At 34.9% G+C, this 16,922-nt stretch overlaps 1 non-coding gene across 1 annotated transcript; it reads left to right on the forward strand.

Annotated features, from left to right (window-relative positions):
- Positions 1-230: 230 nt before the first annotated feature.
- On the forward strand, positions 231-337 carry LOC121228358 (small nucleolar RNA R71). Its single transcript, XR_005925934.1, has one exon. It is a non-coding gene; the product is annotated as a small nucleolar RNA R71 (small nucleolar RNA).
- The last annotated feature ends 16,585 nt before the right edge of the window (positions 338-16,922 follow it).

Here is a 16,922-nt window from a genome sequence, read left to right on the forward strand (position 1 = left end):
GAGATGCGAGTGAAGTGAGAGCATCCACTTCATGTATTCCAGCAACTCGTCTTCCTGACGCTGCTTGATTGGTTGGCTATTGATAATTGTTACTAGCAATCCTCTCAATGATTTTATAAGCCTCATTATAAGACTTAGAAAGGAAAGCACCATTAACAGAAGCGTCCACTACCATCCTTGTGTATGGATTAAGGCCATTATAAAACATCTCAAGTTGGATCCAATGAGGGATTCCGTGATGAGGGCACTTTCGTAATAATTCTTTGTACCTTTCCCATGCCTCATACAAGGACTCATCATCCATTTGTTGGAAAGCAATGATCTCATTCCTCAACTTAGCATTCTTACTATGTGGGAAATACTTCATAAGGAATCTTTCAACTCTTTCCATGTTGAAATTAAATTTGGTGGCAATGAGTTCCACCAGGCTTGAGCTTTATCCCTTAGTGAATATGGGAATAGCTTCAATTGTAATGCATCTTCGGGAACTCCGGCTAACTTAAAAGAATCGCTCACCTCCATAAACAGTCTTAAGTGAAGGTGAGGATCTTTGGTAGGCATTCCACTGAATTGGCCCATAGTCGAAAGCATCTGGAACATGACTGGCTTTAGCTTGAATTGTTGTGCCTCTGTTTCGGGTCTCCTAATACTCAGATTAAGATTATTAGACATTGGCATGACATACTATCTTAAAGCTCTATCCCTATCATCAACAATAAGGATAGGATTTTGAGTAGAGTTTGCTCTGTTTCTTTGACTCGGATTCTAGAAATTCATCTCTCCAGTCCTTCTCTGACTTGCTTATCTTCTTCGCTGTCAAAAATTTTGTTCAATCTCAGGATCTACAGGGAGTAAATCGATAATTCGATCAATACTCATAAACACCTAAAATAATCACAGAAAAATTAATTTAGTTAAAATTGAACAGAAAAATAAACCAAAATGAAAAACCAACAAATTCACAAATAATGACTTTTTAAAAACAATCCCCCACAATAGCATCAAAACTTGGAACGACGAAAATGTGCAAGTGTACACAATCGCAATAAGTAATAAAGTGAAAAGTAAATGTCGAGTTATCGTACCCACAGGGATTGTGAAAATAATTATTTATGAATGCAATTTAAAACACTTTAGTGGAGAAAATATTTTGATTTGAAAAGTGATTAAAAGTTATAAAACAAAGTAAAGTAAATAAAATAAAATAAAGTTCTAATGCACGATTTCAAAAGCTGATTTTAATCAAGGCGACATAAATGTGTTAGATTGATTATATTTCTTAACTTAGAATTACTAAACTCATGTTTATGTTGTTACGAATAAATTCACGACAACTCAGTAATTTGCTAACTTATGAACATACTCACCTACAAAAACCCATTCATCTCTTGACTATATCTCTAGTCAATTCAACTGATTAAACAAACTTTAATAGGAAAATGTGTTAATGCACATACATACTTATGAAATTTAAATAATCTCTATACATATCTCTATGCCAATTCAAACAATTAATTTAATCACATAAGCACATAAAAAACTACGTGAGGTAACAATGTATTTCTACCTTGAAATCGTTTAATCACAATAATCTTGCAAGTTATGCAAAGTGATTGTATCGCTTGATATCGTTGCTAATTTAAACCTCAGCTACCTTAAATGATTAAACATGCATTGATTAAGTATCATGTCAAATAATTACAATTTCAATCCATTTAAATAATTAATTCATTAGTTACCTTACAATTGTAATGCAAGAATAACTTAATCATGGTTTTACTTAATCAAACATCTTACCGAGGCCTATAATAACACAAACATAATTTTAATAAATTAAGAAGACGAAATGCAATTAATCTAACATGAATTAAATTTAAGCCATATTAATTAAATAAATCATATCAACATAAATATTCTTAGACATGTTCATCATAACAACAACAGAATTTAAAAAGATAGGGAACAAGAACCAAATCCAGTGTTTCTCCATGGCTTGGCTGGGTTGCTCTACTCTTCCTTCTTCACTTGTTCTTGTCGAACCAAGGCTTCTATGAACACTTGAATGTTGCTCCAAATGATGGATGAACGACTCTTTTTGAAGAGATGAAATCGACAAGTGGACAAAGGACAATAGATGAAAAAATAAAGAGAGAAAGTTGAGAGAGAAGAGAAGAGATGAGAAAGTTGTGGTGTCTTCAAATGAGCAGCCAAGGGGGGTTTTATAGGGTGAGAGGGCTGCTAAAAATAGCCAAAATCAGCAGCCAAAGAGCCCTCCCATGGCTGGCCACACATGTGGCAAGTTTGAAGTTTTCAAACTTGCTATATTAAGGCTGGGGCAAATTTAGAAAGGCACGAATAGTGGAGGGGTTTGTTTACAGTTTGACAAACTCTTAAAGGGCCTTTTTGCAAGCCAATTCATGAGCCAAGCAAGCTGGTTGGGTCAGCATTCTGGATGGTTTTGGGATGCCCAAAGCTTGATCGGTTTGGTTCTCTCGGTTCAACTCAACTGGGCCATAATTTAATTAAAATAATTTATTTAACCTAAATTAAATTGGATTAAAATTAAAATTAATTATATTATGAATTAATACACAAAATTTGGACCATCTTTAGCTGAAAAATTCATTCGTCTCGATGCTTCAAGAATCGCTTCTCGGTTTTGCGCTTCTAGTAGTGTATGGCGAGCCAATTTTCGCCCTTTGTGCAAATCTATCAAAAATGATCAAAATTATTCAAAATTTATTATAAAATTATTTAAAATTCATTATGTTAATAATTTAAGTCCAAAATAATTATTTTATAATAATTATATAATTTTTTACAATAATTTTATCGAAATTGCATAAATTTGAGTTAAAAAGGGCATGAAATAGTGTGTATATTTTTGTGTTTCCAAAAAGCTAAAGCTTCAGATTAGTTAGACTCTACTACCACAACCCTTGTTATTGAGGTAAGTTCTTATGAACTATAACCGATTTAATGTAACAGCCCGATTTAGACCCTATTTGGAATGGGGGTTTCAGGACCACGAATCCGGGTCAGAAAAATTTCTAAAAATTATTTTCTCTGTTTATTATGTGTGAATTAATATGTGTGAAATTTTCGTGTTTTAATTTTGTCGTTTGAGTGCCTGATTTAATAAAAGGGCCTAATCGCGTAAAATGAAAATTTGATGGTTAACTGTGAAAAGGCTGAATTGTTGTTGTCTTTTTAATTTGACGTATTTATGATGCAATATAACCATTGTTAAAGTGATGGACGATTATAACCATGAATTATAATGGTTTAAAATTTTATTATAAAGGTTATATATGTAAAATTATTAATAAGTTATAATAATATAAAACATAAAATTAAAAGCCATTTGTTCATCTTTCTTCCTATGATCGAATAACAAAAAAGAAAGAAAAGAAATAAAGCTTAGGGTATTCGACCATTGTTGAAGCTTGATTAAGATCAAGAATTAAAGAAATCGGATTTGGATTGGGGAAAAACTAAAGTTTTTGAATAGTCGTCTCGTTCCAATTATCGTTGTCCGAGGTAAGTTTATAAGCAAATAGATGTTGTTAAATTTCAATATATGTGACCTATAAATAATTGTAATAGTTATTAGTAAGTTAAGAATCGGCATTGAGTAATAAAAAAATGTGATTGTGGTATGAATTGTGAGTTATATGAACTTATAATTTGGTTTTATAATGGTACATTCGGTTATGTAATAAATTAGTTAGGTTGGTTTATAAGGATTTGATGATGTATATTACAAATGTCGTATTAAAGATTTTTCAATTAGCCAAATGTTTATTTATAAGTTATTTGTATTAAATATGAAATATTTTTGGCTTGAATTATGGTAAATGAAATGGTATATTTTTGAGTTGGCTAATAGTCTAGTAAAAATAATTTATGTTTGATGATTAAGCAATGTATAAGTTGGCCTTTAGAGAATCGGTTTTTAAGGTTCATTTGATTTACTTATGCACACATCATGAAGTAAAAGAATGAGTAAGTTTGGTCTTTAAGTGGTACAATATGATTATTTGTTTGATATATGGATCAAGCATTTTGTTATTTATTTAAAGCACGGTTAAAAGGATATGTGTATGCGAGTAAGACCACGTTTAATACGTTGGCATTGATATATGATTACATGTAAGACCACGTCTAGGACGTTGGCACTGATATATGATTGCGTGTAAGACCACGTCTGAGACGTTGGCATCGATATATGATTACGTATAAGACCACGCCTGAGAGGTTGGCATCGATATGTAATTACGTGTAAGACCACGTCTGGGACGTTGGCATCGATATATGATTACGTGTAAGACCATGTCTGAGACGTTGGCATCGATATGTGTTTATGAGTAAGACCCTGTCTGGGATAGTGGCTGTAACACCCCAAACCTGACCTAGACATTATGGCCGAATCTGCAGTGTCACACTAGATTATGTCTTGAAAGCATATGCCCGTTTAAGAATCTATTTTGTAATCAAACCCTGTTATGGTGAAAAACTATCCTATCTTGTTCCTTCCTAACTTACAGGTTTGTTTAGCAAAGCAAGTGTCATACTAAGTTATTATTATGTTTTAAAAACATTGTTCATTGCGGAAGCTTTTAAAACAAGTTACAGAACGTGGTAGTAGAAAATCATTTGTTTTTAGAAAACTGAATCCTACTACTAACAGATTTAAGATAAATTAAATAAATCCCCAATTGAAAATAACAACTTAAAGCGGCCTTATTATATAAAATTTACCCAATGAAAACTACTTTTACTAAAAAGTTAAATACGAAAGCATAAGCAGTGGTGTGGCCGTGTCTGAGTCCCTTGCAGCATCGACCCACCTACGGATTGCCTGCGCAGGTAAGCAGAAAAGTGAGTTTATGAAAACCCAGTGTGTAATTCATATTAACCAAACAATTAAACATACAGTGTTGAATAGTCTGGGCCTAAACCCAAATCAGTCGCAATTCAGTATGGGCCTTAGCCCAATACAGTAACAGTATCGGTGTGGGGCCTAGCCCATTTTAGTACAGTATCAGAAATGCATACAAAGATCCTACCCATCCATCCTCTGCACTTCACTCCGTCCAACCCTACAATCTATATGGGGATAAAATCGACCCACCCATCCCTTCATTCTAGAATATAGTACCGGTTTTGGCACTAACAGTGTTTACAGCAGAGTTACCAGTATAGGCTTATAGCCTTTCAGTACACTTCCTCCAATATCATATATCCCACCCCATGCAATGCAACATAACATAAATGTTCATACAATAAAGATGGCATGCTCAACAGTCAAACAACATATAGGGGTATTTTCATCTTTTACCTTATAAGGGTATAATAGTCTTAACATAATTTAGGGTCTAGATGTACTTACTGACCCAACAGTGGGTCCACAGTCGTCTCGTGTAACCCTGCAACCTTAACAATTAAACAGCGAAAATAAGCCCAAGCCCATAACACGGCCCACATGAGCCCACACGCTTGTGTGGCCCATTAAGCTCAAATAATGACCTTGGCTATGTAAACAACACAATCGGCCCAATAATCTCCACACATCAGTACGATTTTACTTGTGTGGGGCCCATGAGCCCGTTGGCCCACATGGCCCATTTTGGCCCAATGTGGCCCAAAACGACCTATGCCCATGAGATAACTCGTGGTGGTCTTTGCGGTCACATGCTCACGCTTATGCGTTTAGACAACCACACGAGCGAGCGCGCACCCATGTGGCATGGATGATGCTAGTTTTCCAACTTTTTCCGTTTCACAATAAAAGTAGTGTGATTACACACCTATTAGAGAGCTGTAGTAGAAATGCCTCTGATATCAAGAACCTAAGATCATTAACAATCTCTCATTAATCCAACCCCCTCGCTAATAAAAACCATACTACCCTTGAATAAGAGATTTTGACCAAATCATCACCACTTACCAATCAACAGTCATAGCCCCTCCTCGTTCCAATCCACGTATTCTCCCTAACACTTAACCCTTCACAAAAACGGTTAACCAAAAGATGAGAATCTGAAATCCCACACAAACATATCAAAAACTCAACACTTACTAAAAGAAGAGTTATCACTTGCACAGAAAAAAGCAATCGGCTCCACGCCTTGTTTAAAGATATTGAATACCTAGCAATATCCGTAACAAAAAGAGAATGTTAAAAAGATATTTCCCATGATAAAAAAAATAGCATTTGTTCGACCTAAGAGAAACATAAACCGAGCCTTTAAGAGGAAAACTGAATAAGGTTCGATTAGGGAACACTTACCAGAACACAAGGGGATTTCGACAATCCCACTACAAGAAACGGTCAAGCATAGAGAAGAGAAGCAAAGAAGATGAGAATAAGAGAAGGACAATTTCCAGGTCATGACAGGGTTGTCCAAAGTAAAAGCATAGAGTAATAGGTCAAGATAAGTTCATAGAGAGCATGGGAATGAAGGAGAGAATCGGCTCCCCAAGCAAGGCCCAAAACCAAAGCGAAACTGAAAAGAGGAACCAAAGATATTCAGCCAAAAGTGTAAGTTACCCAAAGAGAAAAAAAATGATGGATAGAGATCGGTGCACTAGGGTTAAGGAGAAGAAAAGAATCGATAAAACAATGAACCCAAACATACCCCAGACGCAATTCAAACAAGGGACGGTTTAGGAAACAAAAGTAAATTGAAGAGAAAAGAAGTTGCCAAAACTGAAAAATGAAACTAGAAGAAGTTCCCCAAACTCAAAACCGAATTCTCTTCAGCATCAAGAGTCCACCAATGGCACTAACAATTCCTCCCACCCATCACTCCTTGATTTCCTCCTTCAAACTCTCCGCACATCCCCAAATCGATTACCATTCAAACTTCCCTCTCATCCCCTAACTTTCGGCTATACACTCCCACACAACCACTGCACCATCAGAGTTTCGGTCAACCTCAACCACCTACCTTTCGAGCATAGCAAAATATTACTCCCTTGCCCATGGGGTAGGTCAAACTCAAGACCTCTAGGCACACCCACATGCCACTTACCAACAAGTTAACAAGCGTTACATTGCCATGTTTTTCCTATTAAAATTTAAAAGCTCAATAACAACATACAAGGGCTTATTCAACAAAAAGTCAAAATTTTTGCTAAAGCCTAGATTTGAACCCAAGGCTTCTTACATTACTCAGGACCCTTAACCATCACAGCAAGTAAGCCAACATGCAACATAACACACAATTAAATTACTGATGAAAATTGGGGCGTTGCAACTCTACCCCCTAAAAGAAAATTTCAGCCTCGAAATTTACCTGATTAAAACAGATGAGGGTATTGTTGCCTCATCGCCTCCTCAGGTTCCCACATGGCTTCTTCAAAACTGCGATTACGCCAAAGTACCTTAACCAGTGGAACAGTCTTCCTCCTTAAAACTTTCACATCACGGTCTAAAATCGGAACCAGCTCTTCCCTAAAGGTCATATCTGGTCTAACCTCAATCTTCTCAGTCGAAACGATGTGTAATATATGATATAATGAAACATAAAATAAATACATAAATGTTCATATTCTTTTGCATGACCAAAACTAAAGAAAAGAAAAAGAAAAAAAAAGTTTAAGGGTTTGACCATTTGATAGCTTAATCAAGGCAAGTAACTAGCTCAGTTATTGATAATTTTTACGTTTTTCAGATCGTTGCAATGTAATGTACAAAGCCCATGCATGAATTTTTCATTTTAATGAATATTTTGATTTATACTATTGATGAATATTTGATTTTTGTGATGCTATTGATGAATTATGAAAGATATATATTGGATTAATATGTTTTGTATTGGAATTTTTGATGATTTTGAGTAATTAGGACTAAATTACAAAAATAATAAATTCAGGGACTAAAATGTGAAATAAATGAAATGTATGGACTTGTATGAACACAAGGAACATTCAGCCTAAGCATGATATGTGCAAATTTTGCATGTTTTGTGTTTTGTGCAATTTGGACTAAATTGCAAAAAGTGTGAAATGTTAGGGGTAAAATGGTAATTTTCCCATTTATGTGTTTTTTGACTAAATTGATTGAAATTATGTTTTAATGTGTTTAATTTGAATATGTTTAGATCAAGAACCAAAGAAATCAAATTTGGATCAAGAGGAAAAACCAAAGTTGTCGATTAGTCATTCCGTTCTGATTTTCGTTGTCCGAGGTAAGTTTGTAAGGAAATAGATGTTTTTTTTAAATAAATACGAGCTTTATATGCTGAAATGAACTATGTGAAGTATACATGTTGTTAGCTGAATGCGTATATGCTTGGGAGCTATGCTTACAAACTTGTTTCGACCAAGTTACGACGTCCAAAAGTCCCGTACGAACCTTAGGAATAGCTAGGATACATATGTCATGAACTAGGGTTTCTGATATGTGTTCTAGTGTAAGACCATGTCTGGGACGTTGGCATCGATATGTGATTATATGTAAGACCATGTCTAGGACATCGGCATCGTATTTGATTCGTGTACACCCTCTCTAGAATAGTGGCATCGATATGAGATAGTATGTAAGACCACGTCTGGGACGTTGGCATTGTACGATATATGTGATTATCTGAGTATCCTATTAAATTCTGATGGTTCAATGGGCAATGATAAGTTGTGATGAAATGTGTAAAACGAGCTAAAATGATCAGGTATGAGTTAATTGATTACCTATTTGAAAATAAGGTAAGTTGGCTATTTGATATGTGCTATAAATTATAAAAGTTACTAATGTTCACATAAGTGTATTTGTGTAGTATATTCAGCCATATGCTATGAATATGTATGTGATGTTATATTTTGATTCATGAGTATATGTATATGAGTGTAAATGCACTTGGTTATATAATGATATTTTGGCTTTGAAATTGAATGATACTTTATATATATGTACATTCGGCCATGATAAAGTTTATATGTGAAAGTATATGTTATACATGAAATTGTAAACTTAAGATCAAATGTGATTATGATAGCATAATTTGGTTTGGTTTAAATGAGTTGACTATGTCACTGAGTTGTTTATTTGCTTATGACTTACTAAGCTATGATAGCTTACTATGTGTGTTTATGTTTGCGTCTATTTTATAGATTTTGGAGATTAGTTACGAGCTCGGGAATCGTCAGTAAAGTCCATCACATTATCGACTGTTTTTGGTATTTTATAAGTTTGAACTTGAACCTATGGCATGTATAGGCTAGATTATATTTGGTTAAGTTTGAAGTATGTATATATTAAGCCATGCGAAAATGGCTAATATGTTATGTGAGTAAATGAAACTTTCGTCAAGTTTATATGTGTTATATGATTTGGAAATGGTTGGTGATTTTGGATGTATATGTGGTTGATTTGGCTATGGTTTATGTATAGATAAAAGTACATGTGAATTTGGTTGATATGTTTTGTTAAGGTGTTATTATGTCATTTGGTATTAAAGAATATTCGATTATATCCAAACATGGTTGGAGTTTATTTTGGTATGCATGTTATATGGTCTGTTTTATCTTTATGAATGGTTTAATGATTTAATTTAGTAATGGAGTAAAATGATAATGATTTATATATATTCGAATGTGTATTAGTTAATTTGATTCGGTTTGTAATGGCAATGTATGTTTGCATATTGTGTTTGAATGGTTGGTTAATTATGTATAATTGATGAAAACAAATAATGAGTATGTTATATAACTATTTATGGTTAATATGATTTGTTTGAGGTACAGTATTAAAAGACCAAAATGTTAGGTTTTGTATTGAGCTGAAAATGTGCTATATTTGTGGTTCGGTAAATGTGTTTAAATTAGGTCATTATGTGTTTACTGGTATGTTAATGTTATAATTGTGGTATTGAATATTTCTGGACTAAGTTAGGCTATGAAAATTTGATTAATGGATATGGTTCTTCTGTTGGCTTCAAATGGCATTTTACTTTAATGCTTTGGTTAGTTTATTTGAGTAGTTTAATTGGTTAAGTTGATTATATATATTCGGTATATGCTAAGTAAAATATTATATATATGTATCAATGTTATGCAATTGTTGTAGTTAGGTAAACAAATGTTATAAAGGTATGGTCATATTTGATAGATGAAATAGACATAATGTTATATGTTTTTTATATGAAAAGAAATTATGTATGTTTACATGTTTTAACGTATGTGCATATAATTTGTAAGTTGATAAGTTATTCAATATTTAAATCATTCGAATGCCTTAAATGTTAAGTATGCATATACAATTGGTATATGAAATGAAATATACTTGGTTATGAGTTAAGCATTTGATTTCCATGATTACTTGGTCGTATTGATTGAATAGAAATTTGGAAAAATTATATGAATTATAGAACCATAGGTTTAAAATTTTACTAGATGATAAAATTGAAATGAAAATTAGTTTTGAGTCGTATTATAATCGATAATGCCTCGTAACCCTATTTCAACGACGGATATAGGTTAGGAGTGTTACATTTGATTGGTATCAGAGCTACGGTTTAGTCGATTCTAGGACTAACGTAGCGTGTGTGTGTCTAGCTATACATACGACAGTGTGATGACTTCTGACATTTGAAAATGTGTTTTCGTATAGTAAATGGATCTGATAGAGCCGTAACTGATAATGTCGAGAGTATAGCGCCTGCTCCCACGCAAGGGACAGTGCTGGTTGATTCTCGACCAACCTCGAGTAACCAAGAGGGAGAGGCTAAACAAGCCTTTTACCAAATGATGAACGACTGGTTTACTCAGTATATCCGGACTAATCTGGTTGCACAACAACCTCCACCCCGACTAATCCTTCTCCGATACCTGCTATACCTCAAGTGAGTGATCTGTTGAGAATACATAAGCCTCCTGTTGATAAAATCAAAAAAACATGAAGCTGAAGAATTTAGAGCTACTAATGATGATGATGCTGAGCGAGTTGAATCCTGGCTTGATAATACTATCCGCGTGTTTGATGAGCTATCTTTTACCCCTAACAAATGTTTGAAATGTGCCATATCCTTGTTATGAGACACCGCATATCACTAGTGGAATACACTAGTATCGATGGTTCTAAAAGAATGGGTGACCTAGGAGTTCTTTCAGACTAAGTTTAGTAAGAAATACATTAGCCAGAGATTTATCAACTAGAAGCACAAAGAATTTCTCGAGTTAAAACAGGGTCGCATGGCTGTGACAGAATATGAACGAAAATTCATGAGACTCAGTCGATATGCCCGAGAATGTGTTTCAATTGAATCCATAATGTGTAAAAGATTCGAAGACGGGTTGATTAAACTGCTAGTTGGCATACTTGAAATAAAAGAGTTCGTAGTACAGGTTGAACAAGCGTGCAAAGTCAAAGAGCTCGGAAAAGGGAAAAGAAAAGCTGACTTTAAAGCTAGAGATTTGCGTGAAAGATCATCTGGTAAAAATTTTTAGTTGGAATCAAAGAGATTCCGGGATGATTCTAGCCATTCAAAGGCTACTGCAGGTTATACTAGACGTGATCGAGATAGACCGCCTGTGACCTCGAGAGCTACCTTAGTAGCTAGTGTTGTTAATGTTAGATCGAATCAACCCTAGTGTAAACATTATGGTAAATGACATCCCGCAGTTGTAGATTGCATGATCGGGCCTGTTTTAAATGTGGATTGATGGATCATTTCGTTCGTGAATGCCCTGAGTTAACTGCACAAAACACAGTACAGAATGCTAGACCGAGTTACATGTCAGCTCGAGGTAGACCGCCCAGAAATACGGGTAATGTGAGTAGTAGTCAGAGAGAAACTAAAGACATAGCAGTTCGATCTGAGGCTTGCACACCTGCTGAGCTTATGCCATACGTGCTCGCGAGGAGGCTTCATCCCCAGATGTTATTACTGGTACATTCACTCTCTATGATACTAGTGTAACTGCATTGATTGATCCTGGTTTGACTCATTCTTATGTGTGTAAGACTTTAGTATTCAGTAAGACTTTGCATGTTGAGTCTACTGAGTTTGTGATTAGAGTATCGAATCCCTTAGGCCGGTGTGTTATGGTTAATAAAGTGTGTAATAATTGTTCTTTGATGATTCGAGATTTGTGTTTTCCGGCTGATTTAATGTTGTTGCCATTTAATGAGTTCGATATAATTCTGGGTATGGATTGGTTGAATTTGCACGATGCTATCATAAATTACAAAAGAAAGACTATTCATTTACGGTACCAAAATGATGAGATTATCCTAATTGAATCTAATGATCTAAATGGTTTACTGACAGTGATATCTTTGATGTTAGCTCAGAAGTATGTGAGAAAGGGTTGTAAAGCTTACTTTACGTATGTGCTTGATAGTAAAATGGTTGAAAGAAACATTGAATTAGTACTGATTGTGTGCGAGTATCCGGATGTGTTTTCTGAAGAATGTCAAGTTTGCTACCTATCCGAGAAGTAGAATTTGGTATTGAGTTAGTGCCAGGGACGACTCCGATATTGATAGCTCCGTACAGAATGGCACCTACTGAATTAAAAGAATTAAAAGCTCAATTGCAAGAGTTGACAGATAGGGGTTTTGCGCGATTGAGTTTCTCTCCCTAGGGTTCACCAGTTTTATTTGTGAAAAAGAAAGACGGAACTATGAGAATGCGTATCGACTATAGAAAGCTCAATTGTAACAGTCCAGTTTTGACCTTAGTCAGAACAGTGGTTTTGGGACACAAATTCAAGTCAAAAAATATGTAAATATTATTTTCTGTTCTTATGATATATGAATTAGTATGTGTGGAAGTCTCGTATGAAAATTTAAATGTTTGTATGCTTAATTTTGAAAAAGGACCTAGTCGTGTAAAATGTTAAAGTGCCCTTCTAATTGTTAAAGTGCCTATTTAATTTGGCTTTATAATTGTGAGGTCCTTATGTGGTTATTTGACCATTGAAAGTTTGAATGGACATAAATAACCATCCATTAAGTGAATTTGTAATGGATTATTAAAGGTTAAAATTGTAAAAAAATTATTAATGTTAATTAAAATAAAACAAAAGCATGAAAATCAAGTCATTTGTGTTCATCTTCAATTGAAAATCAAAATGAAAGAAAGAAAAAAGACTTAGCTAGGGTTCGGCCACACTAAAGCTCAATTGAAGGTTCGTTTTTTTTCCATTTTTGATAATTTTTACGTTTTTGTAATCGTTGCTTTGTATACTATCAAGCCCATGTCTCAATTTTTGATTTTGTTGATGATTTTGAGTTATGCCATTGATGAAATTATGATTTTTGTGAAGTTAGTAATTGATAAATGGAAAATATAATTTGGGCTAATATCTTTTATCTTTGGATTTTTGATGATTTTGAGTAAAATGGGCTAAATTGTGAAATTAGTAATTTGAGGAACTAAAATGTGAAATAAATGAAATGTGTGGACTCGTATGGGTGCTATGAATATTCAGTCAAGCATGAGTATGTGCAAATTATGTGTATTTTGTGATTTTGTGAAATAAGGACTAAAGTGCCAAAATGTGAAAATGTGAGGGCTAGTTTGCAAAATGCCCAAAATATGTGTTTATGGATTGTTTTGAATGAATTTGTGATTGAATGAGTTAAACTTGAATTTACATAGATCAAGAGTTAAAGAAAACGGAATTAGATCGGGGAAAGTCAAATAAGCTTTTTTGAATTGAATTATTATTATTAATTTGATATTGAATTATGATGAATGAATGTCCAAATTAAATGTATGCTATCCGGGAAAGTATCGACAAGGTTCCAAAGTTTGAAAAGCCCTGTACGAACCTTAGGAATAGTTAGGATACATATGTCATGACATAGGATCCGATATGTGTTTTCGTGTAAGACCACATCTGGGACGTTGGCATCGACTTTTGTTTTACGTGTAAGACCATGTCTGGGACATCGACATCATATCTGATTTCATGTAAGACCCTGTCTGGGACAGTGGCATCGATGTTTGATTGCATGTAATACCACGTCTGGGACGTTGGCATTGTATATGCTTCCCAAGCTTTCCGCATATCTTTACATTTTCAAATTGTTCAAACGGGCATTCTGAAAAATGAATGACTTGTGAAATACATATTTGATTCAGGTACGTTAGAAATAAGTATCACATTTTATAGTGAAAGGTAAGTAGGTATTCTTTAATGAACAAAAGATGATATGTGGTAAAAGCATAAGAAATTATGCTATATGTGTCATGGAAATTGGAATATATGAAATGTATGTGAATATGGAAGTTGTAATAGTTTATGACTTGAAGTATATGTAATTTGATAATGAATTAATGTTTAATGTGTTAAGTTTATTTGTATTTGGCTTACTAAGCTTTTATAAGCTTACTCTGTGTGTCTTTTAACTGTATTACAGATATCGTAGCTACTGGAAGCTCGGGGATCATTTTGGATCATCAGCTCACTATCAAACTTCATTTTGGTACATATCGGAAATGTAAATATTGGAGTATGGCATGTATAGGTTAGAAGTACTTTGAATATGTTTGAAAATGTGTATATACCTAGCCATGTGATTTGGCTTGATTATGGATATGTTTATGAATAAGTTGTGGTATAAGATATATGATGAAGTTATGTTTATGACATGTTCTTCTTTGGCCAAAATAAATGGTCAATCTAGCAAGTATTTGGTAAGTTCATAGTATGAGATTGAGTGGTATGTATTAAGGTTTATAAACCATATGTTTTGAGATGTTTTTATCTATGTTTTAGCGTAAAATAGTAAGGTTATTCAGCATGGAATTGGTTGGCAATGATATAACATGAATGGTTAATGTTTTGGTTGTGAATTGGATGTGAATTGATTAAGAGATGTTGTGATTTTGGTTGCTTGTAGGTTTTGATTTAAATGGGTGGCAAATTGGCTTTTCTAATGGCTTATTTTTGTCCACACGGGTAAAGACACGGGCATGTGTTTCAGCTGTGTGCGACACACAGTGTTTTACGGCCGTGTGTCTCCTGGGGTACCCTATAATTTGTAAGTCAGGCTCTGTAACACCCCAAACTCGGCCTAGACGTTATGACCGGATCCGACATGCCACGTCAAAGCGTTAAAACATTTTTCCATTCTTAGTCCAGAAAAATCGTACTTGATGTTCAAGGATTAATTATGGAAGCTCTGCACCAGGTAGGAAACTAGAAAAGAGGAGGTGAGTCCATCGGACTGCTTAAGTACCAAGCTCTTTTGGATCCAACCCTAGACATGCACACCGCCATTGCCACACTCTAACATCGCGTATATTTTTAGGTTACCATTGTAATTATGTTCATTTTAAAACAAAAACATATTTAAATTTGAAAAACGTTACCATAGCAGAAGCCTTGTTTGTAATCGTGTTACTTCGAAATCAACTTATGTTTTTGAAAACGAACCCTAGATCTAGCCCATTTTGATAGTTACTATAAATTAAGTTCATCATAATAAGATATAAATCAAAAACCCAAAGAAAAATTATAAAGCGGCCTTATTACATAATAAAAACCAAATCATCAAAGTAAATGAAAAATGAAGTCCAATTCACCAGAAGAAAACCATATTGCAGAACGAGTGGCCACTCCGAATCCCTCACAGCTCCAAGCCCACTATGGTTGGGGATTACCTGCATGGATGAAAATAGGGGATGAGTTTGGGGAAACTCAGTGTGTAAAATTAACCCAACCATAGCCCATATTAGCTCAACCCACAGAAACAGAATAAATCGGCCTTAGCCCAGAACAGAATACAAAATTAAGCCCATAGGCCCATAACAGATCAGATTAGATATTTTATGTATATGCAAAACCCAACCCATAACCAACCACATGCACCCCCTTACCAACCTTTCACCATGTGGGGAGACTACTCGACCCACCCAACCGCTACACGCCTCAGAAATATGCAGCATGGCTGCCAGAACAGATAATGTGACAGAGTCACCAGATACAGATAATCGTGGCAGAGCCACCATAACAGAAATATGTGGCAGAGCCACCAGATCAGATAATTGTGGCATAGCCACCAGGACGCTTCCTCCATAATATAACCCATGTCCCCATGCAACAAAGATTCATTCATGGCATACAACGTACAGATTTAAATCAACATGCTTTTCAGACAAAATTAACCCTAGGGGCATATCGATCATTTACACCCAGGGGTATCATGGTAATTTTCCATACATAAGGGTATTATAGTAATTTAGCTACTTTTTGGGTTTTCATGCATATCCTAACCATTTACGTACCATCAGAACACTTATCGCGCATACTTACCGAATTGGGCCTGTTGGCCCATGAACCCGATTTTTGGCCCATTAAGCCCAAATTATCAAAATGCACAAAATTGCGCGTACTGTAGTTTGTTACTTTAGATTACCAAATATACAAACCCAACTATCTTGCGAGCATTCGTATTGTAAATTCCCAAAATACCGCCTTTTCGGCATTTCGGCTTTTCGACTTTTGCCAATCTAGTCTATGAGAGGGTGTCAGTTACACACCTATTTTATGACGATTCGCTGACGAGATCCACGCAAGAACTACCTACAATTATGCTACTACCACGTTAATCTAACTACCGAAACAAACTACATATTAACTCCCTACCAAATTCGGCCAATAACACCTTAGGCCTTAGCGTTCCTACCTTTGCCGAAAGTAGAGTCTCGATCCAGATCCGTTCGCTCCACTTGTCCAAGCCCTTGATCAACAGCCTCTTAATCACACTATTACCAAAATAATACTGTTATCACAACCCCCTTAGGGCTACAAGTCCAAATCGACAACCTCCCTAACTTTTAGGGATTCCGGCTTTTCTTAAAATACGAAAGATAAACTAAGTTGGAAAGACTTACCACCGATTCTTTCAGTCAATGTCCCCCCTTAGTTCCTACTTGATTCTGATGCAGCTCTAAGCCCTCAAACGA

The sequence above is a fragment of the Gossypium hirsutum genome, chromosome A04 (assembly GCF_007990345.1).
Source record: "Gossypium hirsutum isolate 1008001.06 chromosome A04, Gossypium_hirsutum_v2.1, whole genome shotgun sequence".
NCBI lineage: Eukaryota > Viridiplantae > Streptophyta > Magnoliopsida > Malvales > Malvaceae > Gossypium > Gossypium hirsutum.